Source organism: Helianthus annuus, chromosome 12 (assembly GCF_002127325.2).
Source record: "Helianthus annuus cultivar XRQ/B chromosome 12, HanXRQr2.0-SUNRISE, whole genome shotgun sequence".
Classification (NCBI taxonomy): Eukaryota; Viridiplantae; Streptophyta; class Magnoliopsida; order Asterales; family Asteraceae; genus Helianthus; species Helianthus annuus.
In genome coordinates this window covers 124,817,810-124,830,133 of record NC_035444.2, presented here as the reverse complement: position 1 = coordinate 124,830,133, position 12,324 = coordinate 124,817,810, and positions in this window count along the sequence as shown.

Below are 12,324 nucleotides of genomic sequence, written 5' to 3'. Positions count from 1 at the left end.
AAGAAAAGGTGATTGAAGTAGAAAAAGTGGTAGAAGTTGTTAAAACAATCGAAGTTGAGAAGATTGTTGAAGTTGTCAAGCCATGTGAGAAGTGTCTGGAAGCCTGCAAAGAGTGTGCAGCAAAAGATGACATCATAGCTGAGTATGAGAAAAAGAAAGAGCAGTTACTGTTCAATCTCAATTATGTGAAGGAATCGTACGACGTGTTGAACAAAACAGTAACTGGTCTCCAAACAACAAACTCAGAAAGAGAACAGGCGCTGACAATGATGAATGCAACTTTAATGTCAAAGCAAAAAGCTATAAATTTCTACATTGAAGAGAGTGCCAACTGGAAGCAAGAGTTGGAAACGGAAAAAATTGAAAATGAGAGAATTAGGCGGTTATTGTTAAGCTATACTACTTCTGATTATCTCATTGACCGTATTTACCCAACTGTTGCAGGTATGGAAGCTTTTCAAGACGAGAAGCCAAGGAAGAAGAAAGACTGTGGTAAGAAACCGACTGTTAGCTATAACAAGTGTCCACCTCCAATTTGGGATGGGTATTCTCCTAGGAAACCAAATGAGGAGCAACTTGAGAAAGCAGTCAATATAAAGTTAAAAACCGACACAACTGACGTTTTACCAGACAACATCGATGTCACGTTTACCTCGTCCGATACCGATCATGAGTCTGAGTTAATTAAAAAGGTGGTCGATCAAGTGTTGGATACTGATGAGGAGTCCGAGTCGAAATCTGAGTCTGGAGGGTCAAATTCGTCAGTCAACAGTCAAAATTCGTCCGTTAAACGGTCTTATAGTTAGAATTTTTGTTATCAAAAGCAAATTTGGATGATGAAACATTTGAAGTTGCATACACTTTAAATGATTCGGACAAATTATACTATGACAAAGAGTTTCCAATAAGAAGTGTTCGTTTTGACATGATCAAAAAGGTTTTCAAAATGACAGAAATCAATATTTCTGAAATAAAAGATTTAAATCTTACTGAAAAACCTAAAAAATACACTTCAAGAGTTCAACAACGTTTAAACAAGAAAAAAGGTTACGATTCTGGTCCTGGTTTTCAAAAGAAACCTAACCAAAATCGTAGCTACAAAAAGAAAGGTTTAGGTTTTATTCCACCAGAAAATTATAAAAATGATAAAAATTCTAAAACAAAAACAGAATTTGTGTCAGGTGGAAGCTCAGATGAAGAACAGAAGAAACCATTCTAGAGACAGTCAAACCAGGAGTTTCTTGCTGAGAAGAAAAGAAATGGAGGTCAAATGTTTTATCAACGAGAGACTCGAACCTGTTATCGATGCAATGAAGTCGGTCACATTGCATGGAACTGTACACAGAATGTCAAATCAAAACAGGGAGTTTCTCAGAAATTGAAAGAGAAAGTTGTTGATGTTGAGCTACCGACTGAAAAATTTAGAGTTTTTGAAAATTCAAAATTCGAGGTTGGTGAGTGTTCACAAAAGAATAAGTATGAGAAGAAAGGAAAAGACAACCAGGCGTGGGTTGCAAAGAAAGATGAAGTGAATGTCGGCGATGAATCTGGTTCCACAAAGCCAGAAGAGCCACAGGTTGAGAAAAAGATTTTAGTGAATGATGAGGAGTTTCCATCATTGAAGTTTGAGGAAGTAAAGAAGAAAGTGGGAAAAATTGAGATTTCTAATCAGTTTTATAAAGAAAAGGATGAATTTGATGTCGAGAAAACATTCAACGGGAATGTTAAAAAGATTTTTGGGAAAATGTTGAGTGGGAGAGCTAAGGGGGTAAAAGATTTTTATGCAACTAAAAAGGCAACATACAACCCTACGGCTCAGGAACTAAAAGCCATCAAGTCTGAAAAGACTTGGATGGAAGTTTGTTTTCCATGATAGTCTTAGGACTATGCCGGAGATCCCAACTTTACATCGTGGATCAGGAATCGGCATCTTTCTAGTATTTGAATAGTTTGTTTCAAAGATTTTGAATGTGTTTAATGTTTGCAGGATGAAGGACTACGCCGGAGCTTCCAGGTTGGTAAGTGCGAAGCAGGAATCGGCATCCTGATTGGTAAAGTGGTAATGTAGACGTAACATTCCTACAAGTGATAACCTTGATCTTGCAAGTGGTATTTGTAGTTATATTTTGAGATGTTTGTATTTTTACAAGTGGTACAGAAGGATTCTAAAATGCAAATGGTAAATCAGGGACATTAACTTGTACTTGATTTACTATTCATGGCAAAAGATAGACAAGATGATGAACCACATCCCCGTTCTTAAAATTGATAAATCTACAAGTGGTTTTATCAACACAAAATCATTTTCCGGAAAAGTCATTTCGATTAAAACAAACTTAAGTGTTTTGAAATCTAAATGAGAAAATGATTTGTGATAGGGGGAGTTCAGATTGTTTATGCTAAGTGAATGGCGATTTGAGGTGATTCGATATCAGTTGTCAAGTTTCTGTACAGTTTGTATTGTTTTCTATGTTTTTCAAGTGGGTTAAAAGTCTTTTATTTTCAAATTTCCTTTGAAATGTGTTTGCATTTTAGGGGGAGTAAGAATTTTTAGAAAATCCAAAAACATTTGAAAATTTGAAAAAGCCCAAAACATGATAAAATTCAAAAATGAGGTTTGGTGCTAAAAAGAGGAAATGATAGTACATCAGTGGACTATCACAGCACGCTAAAGAAATGTAAATTTAAAAAAGTGATAAACAATCTTACTGTGGATGTGTCAGTAGATTTTCGCACATTTAGTAAGTTGAAACGAGATATAAACTTAAATTCAAACTTGCTTAATTTGTGGGTAACTATTCTTGAATATATGGGTAACCCCCGAAATCTTGTTTGAAAGGTCCCGTATTCTGAGATACTAGGTCTTTATACTCAGTGATATCTGGGGTATTATCCCGGGACTTCTGCTGAATGGAAGTTCTGACCTAGTCACCGGATAATACTTTTTGCATATGCTTGAAAAAGCACAGCCCTCAGCATGCTGATGAAACAATAAAATTGATAGTCGCTGCTGTTGAAATGCAAAAGATCCTCTAAAGGGGACCCACCAAAAGTCGAATCGTCATCTCTCTGCTGAACGGAAGTTCTGACCTGAGCTCTCACGGTTTCGCATCTAACCCCTTTACAGATATCAGTTGTGGTATATTCACCTGTAAGACTGAATATTTGGGATCTAGATACGGGAGTATATTCAAGTGGAGTGATACACAATTAAGTTTAAGTCTTTAAAACATTAATATCGTATCTCGAATCGATTGAACTTTGTGTTGAGAATTTAAGAGGACAAACATACTGACAATTTAGGTAAATTGTTTAAAACTTAAAAAGAAATCAAGCTTAACGGTGCTCATGATTGATCTCAACACTAATATGATCCTCTTGCACGAACTCACAAAAATATTGTCTGTAAATATTTTTTTACTGCATTTCATATTTCTTTATTTCAAAATCCAAAAAGATTTTCAGTGTGTTTTAGCATAAAGTTTTGAAAAAGTCAAAAAGATTTTCGACAATTGATGATAAATAGCTGATTTTCAAAATTCCGAGTGCTAAACATGATGAGCAGAATTTGAGGGGGAGTGTTTGTGTAAATTTAACTGTTTTCGTTAAATCTAACCTTCTTCAAGTGGTTCATCATAGATAATTGAGAAAATTATTGGTACACAGTTATATGTTTGTTGGTGATTATGAGAGGGAGTCATGTGTTAGTGCATAATGGTTTGAAATGTTTGTGAAAGAAATTTATTTCAGGGTTGAGATTGTGCAGGTAACCAGGTTTTGATATTCTGAAGATCTCTGTTGGAGGAGAGCCAAGTTTCGATCCTGGAAATCAATTCTGTAAACTTCTGTTAGAGCCAGGTTGATCGATTCTGAAAGCCTGTGTAGATCAGACAACGATCCTGAAGATGTTACTAAAGAACAAAAGAATGCCAGTAAATCGAGAAGGGGAGTCTGAAGATTGATAGAAGAGAAAGCCCAGAGACTAATCTAGACTGAAGAGGTGAAGACACAGTTTTACAGTCAAGGTGTGTTGGCGACTCCATCAACATCTGAGGGGGAGTCTGTTAGTGCACTACATCTGTTGATTACGTCTAGGTGTCTAGGATCAGGTCTTATATCGTATTGTATAGCATAGGGCACGAAATACGAGAAAACAAGAGTCTGTATGTGTTTTATAGGTTAGGATCGCTCATAGGGTCATGAGGTGCCTGGATCGCTTATTTGACAAGTGTGGGCCGCTTATGTGTACATGCCTGGTCCGCTCATATGAACATATGACTCATGAGCGGACCCAGCAGCCTATATATAGGGGTTACTTGAGCGATCCTCAGTAGTTAAGTCCGAATTCCACGCCGAAGCTCTGCCGGTGTGACGATCGAGCTATAAAACGTTGCAAATCAATAAAACAAGTAGTTAGAAAGAAGAACAAGCTACTTCTACTTGTATTTCTTATTATTCCGCATCTGAAACGCAAGAGATAACCTCTGAACGACTCGTTCGGGTCAGCAAACGATCCTACAGACAATGATCAATAATACACAATCTGTGAAATTTTGAGCGAATTCCGACCGTAAAATCTCGTTCTGATGAAGAAAGAAGGTGTAGAAATAAGAATTTTAGATGAAATCCAGCAAATCTCTATAGAACTCCTCCTCCTGAAGCTCTGATACCACTTGTAGGATCGTGTTTTGACCCGAACGATTCTATCAGAGGAGTTTTGATCAGATACAGGTGCAGAAAACAAGTACCTGACATAGAAACAGCTAGATATTCTCTTAAATCACTTTTCTGATTGATTTGACAGCGTTTACATTCAATTCTCACACCGGCAGCACCTCGGTATGGAAATCAGAAGGTTACAAATGAGTTCGCTTATGTGGTATATATAGTGCAGGTAGGTCCCCACATACGGACATGTCCGTATAAGCGGACCTGACAAATAAGCTGTCACACCCCCAAAATCCACCTGCGGAGTATCACCGCTTGGGAGCGTGACTGACCAGGATCAAGCCACCAATCATATTGAACAATATAAATAATTAAAGAAATTCATAAACCCAATTCAATACAATTGATGTTCCAACAAAACATAGTTTAAGTAGCGGAAGCATGTAAGTAACCCAACATAGTTAATAGTTTTAAATGTCATAACAGTTCAACATAGTAATCACGATCCTTGTCCACAACGACCGCGCCTCCAGTGCAAGCTCCATAAGTACCTAAGGTCCTGCAAGGCATGCAGCAACGAGTCAACAACTAGTTAAGCGAGTTCACAGTTAACAGTTCAGCAATAGTATAGTGTGAGTAGTAGTATGTTCGTTCGTTATGACATGTATCGTATTAGTTTCCATCGCGGCCTCCCAGGCAGGTATGCGAAGAGATTAGGGGATGTTCATCCCGAGTATTCTAGACTAGGTTTATCTGTATCGCGGCCTACCAGGCAGGTGTGCGAAGATTAGTAAATTCCAGTTCGCGGCCTTCCAAAGGCAGGTGTGCGAAGTCAGTCATAATATCGCGGCCAACCCTTGGCAGGTGTGCGAAGATCAGTTCAATAAGTGTTACTAGTCTAGTCGTATTCTTATCGTTAGGTTCTATCAACTAAGTATGTACAATAAAGTAATCCAATCCCATTCCCACCCTGGGAACCCCATGCCTTGGCTGTGTGAACTCACCTTGGTTTGCTCGGTATGTTATTGCTTCTAGGGTTTGTTAATCGTCTAAGTCCGTTACACACGACCTAGGATATATTGCACATGATTCGATGTAAGTATTTTACGTTCAATTACGTTTACAACTCTTTGGTGTTCAAACAGTAACATACGGTAACATATCGCACAGTAACATGCAGTATCATTCAGTAACACGTATCATCATAATCAGACAGTATCACATAGTCGTATACAGTAGTAAACAGTAGCATGCAGTAGCAGGTTGTTCTTCATACGAAGTTCTGAACTTGGCATCAACATAACTCAGTCTTTTCAACCATTAACAACAGTGAATTATGAGAGCATATATTTAAAGTTCGAACCACACATCATGCGTATGAAATTTGAGCACATATACATCATTCAAGCCTTAACAGATTCAACAACATTTATCATACAACTCAAAGCTTCATATGAACATTCACAAGGTCATGCCCTTCTTAAAAACTCAGACAAGTGTGTGTGGGGGGGGGGGGGGTTTCCCCTGTTCAAAACTCGGATAGCACATGATATGTCACAAAACTCAGACCAGGGTAATGGGATTAAAGTTCGGACCAAGATACTTCATATGATGAAACTCGGACTAACGATGTGGGGGTTAAACTCGGACTTAGTACAAAAGTCGGACCCCTTGGTGTTGTTTTAAAAGTCGGACAAGGGGGACTCCCCTTAGAAACTCGGACCACATACAAGGCATTAAAACTCAGACATTCATGACACAAAGCTCGGACCAAATAGCTCAAGAAATTCGGACAGGATATGAGTTAGAGAACTCGGACATCACAAGGTTAAAAGTCGGATATGATATGTTATACAAAAACTCGGACTAATCACAACCTCACAACCTCGGACCCTAGGTTATATGATAAAAACTCGGATCCCTTGAAGCTTATACAAAAGTCGGACATTATTTACATAAGCAAAGCATATAAAATTCGGACCATTTGCACTCTATCTAAAGCTCGGACAATAGAAATCATGCACAAAACTCTGAGTAAACATTAAGCGTGATTTCCAAATCAATGCACAGAACCAAGAGATCAGAACCGTTACGTTTTATGTTCATACAAGTCGTGAAACCCTAATTTCATATACTGGCAGCCCTTTCAATCTTATTATCAATCGTAGCATATCATGTAACTTGATACAAACAACTCAATACGCAACTAATCATCAACATCATTATTATCACAATCATCCAGAATCAATACAAAATCACAGAATGTATTATATCAGGAACTAGGGTTTCTATGAACACATAATCAGGAATCAAGAATTGATAATAATCAAGAAATCAATAGACAATAATCATTTACCTTGTGTTGATTCTAGAGAAAATGTGGAAATCAAAAGTGATGAATGTCTTGGTGATGATGATTGCCAGAGATGTGAAGTACGTGCCTTAGTTTCTTGTGTGAGAATGATTAGTGAACAAGGGATTAGGGTTAAGTATGATTTAGGATTTCACTAATTACCCTCTACCTCCCTAAGTATCATATTTTACACATGTACACCATCTCACAACAATTTCATAGTTTCTCTACCAAGTTTACACATTTGACAAGTTTATCACAATTAACACATAGCCATGCACAATCACACAATACACTTCATTGTATCAAAACGTATACAATTCCATAGCAACTAATTGTGCAAATAAATAACTAAACAAACAATGAACGTGCAATAAATGCGAAATAGGAATCTTGGAAATTCGAGTTGTCACATTATCCCCAACTTAAAAGAAATTTCGTCCCGAAATTTGGTACGCACTCACTGAGGAAGCTAGGCAAGTTATGTCGTTTACTGGTTTTCCTAGGGTGTCACATAAGCGGACCTACTATGTCCGTATAAGCGGACCTGACACATAAGCGGACCTACTATCTAAAACACATATACTCTCCAGTTTTCTCGTAAAACGCGCCCTAATCTATACAATACAATGAATAACATGATCCAAGACGAAATCAATAGATGTAGTGCACCAACATAAGGCTAAGCTCAGGTATGGTACAAGGTGATTGTGAGAGACATATCTAGTCAAGAAGGGATTTGTTCCTCTTATTCGTTGAGAGTAAGATGTCTAAGGCCTGCTAAAGTTAAATCAACAGAGAATGATCACACTATGTCATTGGGTTTAACATGATATTAGCAACAAAAAGATAAATGATTGAATCACCTAAATCATGTTCAAGTAAGGGACTTGAAGGGGATGATGTTATTGAATGGCACTTCGTCATACGTATTAAGGGTAGTAAACCGTTGTTAGGCGGTATTTGCTACTTACATCAATCTTCTATGTATCTTGTGCAAGTGAGAGATTCTTGGACTCTGTATGCCCAAGACACATATTAAATTGATGTGGCTGGTACGTTTTGATCCAAGTCAGGTCATACTCAATAACAAGCTAGACAAACACCTATAATATTTATTTATGATATGATCAAACAAATAAATATTAACACTTAGAATATCTAGAAATTGGTTTTCTAAATAATTGCACTTGAGAAACTAATAAATTATATGGATAATTTATTTTGAGAGAATATTTTCTTTTGTTATTTAATGGGTTAAATAACTTTATAAAAGCTTGTGAGATGTTGTATAAGTCTTATAACATATGATGTTATATTTTATAAAAGTTGTAAACTAAAACAAAACTTAAAATGTAAAAGGAAAATTTTTCATTGGGCAAAAAAGAAGCCCTATGGCCAGCCACATGTGGTTCCCAATGTGGGATTTCCCACTTCCAATACATGCAAAAATCTCAACAAGATAATATATGATTTGATCATTATTCTCTCATATACTAACATACATAAGATTCAAGTGCAAGAACACCTTTTTTTCTCTCAAAAATTTTGGCCAAGGGTGGTTATTCAAGAGGTGTTCACTAGTGAAAATCCTAGCAACATAAGGTGTTTGTTGGAGGCGTGGGGTATGCAAGCTTGAGGTTTTCTTGTTTGGGGGCTACCATCAAGAAACATCATCTTCTTCGTATCTTTTGCTCTTTATTAAAGGTAGTATTCTAAAACACCCTATGGTTGTGTTTTGATAGCATGCATGTTCATATATGGATCCAGGTTATTGGGTTTTGCATATAAAAGGGATTTATATCTAATAAGTAACATGTTTTAAATAATTATTCCGCTGCGTATTCATTTTATTTGGATAAAAATTACTTTGATTAACATGTGAAAAACCCAGCATGTTGCAGGAAATATATGATGATACACAAGAAATCGAATTAGGGTGGATCTAGAAACGCACCCATATTTTACTTTATGTTTTTCCTTTATGTTTATCATGCTATTCCCAACTTGTTGCAATTTCTTTTTAAAACAATGTTTATTTGAAGTTATGAAATGAAATGAAATTTGAACTTTAATCTATTGTCACAAATTCAGTGTTATGTTGTCTTTAAGCAATCTATTACGTCTTGCTTCGATGTTTTCTCCATCGGTTGGGGTGTGACAAATTGGTATCAGAGCCATAACTATAGTGAATTAGGAAAAATTGCCATGATTGACCTATTATATAGTTAGGAAACCTGCACACATGTTACTTACGTTTATTTGACCTTTCCTTATCTCGCATAAAAATACACTTGATTCTTCCTATTTTGACTCTACTCTCATCCTTTTGTCTTAAAAATATGCATTTCCTAAGACGAATATTTTGCACCATACGAATACACTCGTATCTCACAATCGAAACGACCTCACCAAAATAGGAGTGAAATTCTTACTTTGGTGAGGACTTTCAATCCGCGTATTACATTTTACAAAATTTATCATTAAGATATGAGTGATTTCCTTACCTTAATGGCAATTTCACCCATCATACTCTTGTCGATCCTGACCAACAAGTTGGATTTATTTCCTTATCTCGATGAGTAGGCACCAACCACTTTTAGGGAACGACACCACCAAGTTAGGAGTAATATCCAAATCTTTGTGACTGGTCCCACTCCTCGATTTTCAATCCGACCAAAGTCTCGAACTTTCGATTGACTAGGGACTACAGTAACCGGAAGGGTGAATATCGTTAACCGAAGTTTTCGGCAATAGTATTCTACCTATTAGGCCAAAGTATGATTCCCGTGATCAAAAGGAGTTTTGATCACTTTGGTAATAAGATTACGCTAGTGGACACTTTGGTTTGATTTATAGTTGATGCATGCTAGTATGTTTATATAACTTAGTGTATAATTAGCATGTGGATTTGAGATACTTTTATACTTATGCTATGCAGACAAAACTTGTATGTTCACCAACCTTTTTGTGATGACAGATACTTTATATACATATTGCAGGAAATATATGATGATGCATAAGAAATCGAATTAGAGTGGATCTAGAAACGCAACCAAACTTTACTTTGTGTTTTCGTCACGCTATTCCCAACTTGTTGTAATTTCCTTTTGAAACATTGTATTATTTGAAGTTATGAAATGAAATTTGAACTTTAATATGTTGTCATAAATTTAATAGTTTGTTATCTTTGAGCAATCTATTACATCTCGCCTCGATGTATCCGTGTCGGTTGGGGTGTGACAATTGTGCCCCTAATACTATAATTAGGGTTGGCAAGAGTGCGAGACCTAAATACTCTATTTATTGAGGCTTGAAGGTTTAGACTTAAACTAACAGAAGCCCACATCAACTCGATTAAGGTAAAAGAGGTTATTAGCTCAATTTTATTTCAAGTAATTATAATATAAACAGTTGGATATACTTAATATTTGAAAATTTTCAAATATAAAAAACTTATGCTCCGGTCTAGTTTTATATGATCGTTTTTTTATATAAACCATAAACCAAACCGTTTACTACGGTCTAAAAATTTGAAACCGACCTGCTAAGAGTTGAAGAAAACAAACCAATCTTAAAACTAAATCGATAATCAGTTTAGATCATTTTATGGTTTAAAACTCAAACAGAAACATCCATACCAATAAAGATAAAGATAATAGTAGTGATTTTTAGGGCAATTATATGGATATGGATAAATAATCCAATATAAGTGTACTAAAATTATCATTTTTTTCTCTTATTTTCAATTAAATAATATTTTTTATACCTTTATTATTACATTTTATCTCTCATCCACTCATAATCACCTTTAAAAATATTAAAACAAAAACTATAAATGATGAACAATGTTTTTACAGAAGAATAATAACATTCTCATATATTTTCTCGTTCCTCCACTTACAACCATTTCTTAAAATATAATGAGTAAATTACAACCGGTGTCCTTTACGTTTATATCAAATTACAATCGGTGTCCTTTAACTAAAAAAATTACAGGCTCTGTCCTTTATGTTACCAGTTTTTAGCACGTTATATCCTTTAGCCTTAACCTAGTTAATTTTTTTGGTTAAGTCTTTCTATGTGCCTCTTACGTGAGGGAAACATGGTCTTTTCATCTCAATTTAACATGAATCTCGATTTTCCCCTTGCATCTCATAACATCTGATTGTTCATATTCATCTAAAAAATTCCATGAAAAACCTACAGAAAAAAGGGAACATGAATCAAACCTTGCAATGGGGGACTTCTAGATACGGCAAGCACGGTAAACTTCCAACATCATCGTAGCTTTATCTATTAATCCTATCGTAGTTTTCATAAGAAGTTGTTTGCATATGAGCCGACCATTAATTGTCAGTTCTTTTGATTGGTTTGTTAAGAAAATAAAGATTAATTCCAAAATATTGTTGCATTGTCAACAGGTAATGAAGAGATAAGGCTTCTCATTATTTAAATATTTTAATTTGATTTTATAATTCCAATTCCAAACCGTGCATTATATTTTTTGTTTGGATTAACTGGGAGAAGATGTGATCGACGGAAAAAGTGGAGGCGATAACAGAGATTTATTTATTTCGTTTTTTAATATAAAATTGAGAGTTAATTGCTCGGATGGTCCCTGTGGTTTCAACTTTTTTCACGTTTAGTCCCCACCTTTTGAAAATAGCAGGTATGCTCCCTATGGTTTGTCATTTTGTTACTCGGATAGTCCCTGAGTAGATGTCAGTTAGTTTGAAAATAGCAGGTATGCTCCCTATGGTTTGTCATTTTGTTACTCGGATAGTCCCCAGAGTAAATGTTGGGGGACTATCCGAGTAACAAAATGACAAACCATAAGGAGCATACATGCTATTTTCAAATTGTGGGGACTAAACGTGAAAAAACGTGAAACCACAGGGACCATCCGAGCAATTAACTCTAAAATTGAGTTGAAAAGACCATGTTTTCCTCAAATGAGAGGCGCATGGTAAGACTTAACCCTAAAAATTAATTAGGTTAGGTCTAAAGGACATAACGTGTTAAATACCGGTAACATAAAGGACAGAGCCTGTAATTTCTTTAGTTAAAGGGCACCAATTGTAATTTTATGCAAACGTAAAGGACAACGGTTGTAATTTACTCTAATATAATTAATCCATTTTCATAAATATAAGGGACCATTGTGAATTGTGAATGCTCTAGTTATAAGACCCTGGGCATTATAGGAGCATGAAGTGGATTGATAATGCCCCCAACATCATCCCTATAAGTTTTATAGGGATATGAAGACGGAACATTTATACTATAATGTCCAATGAGAA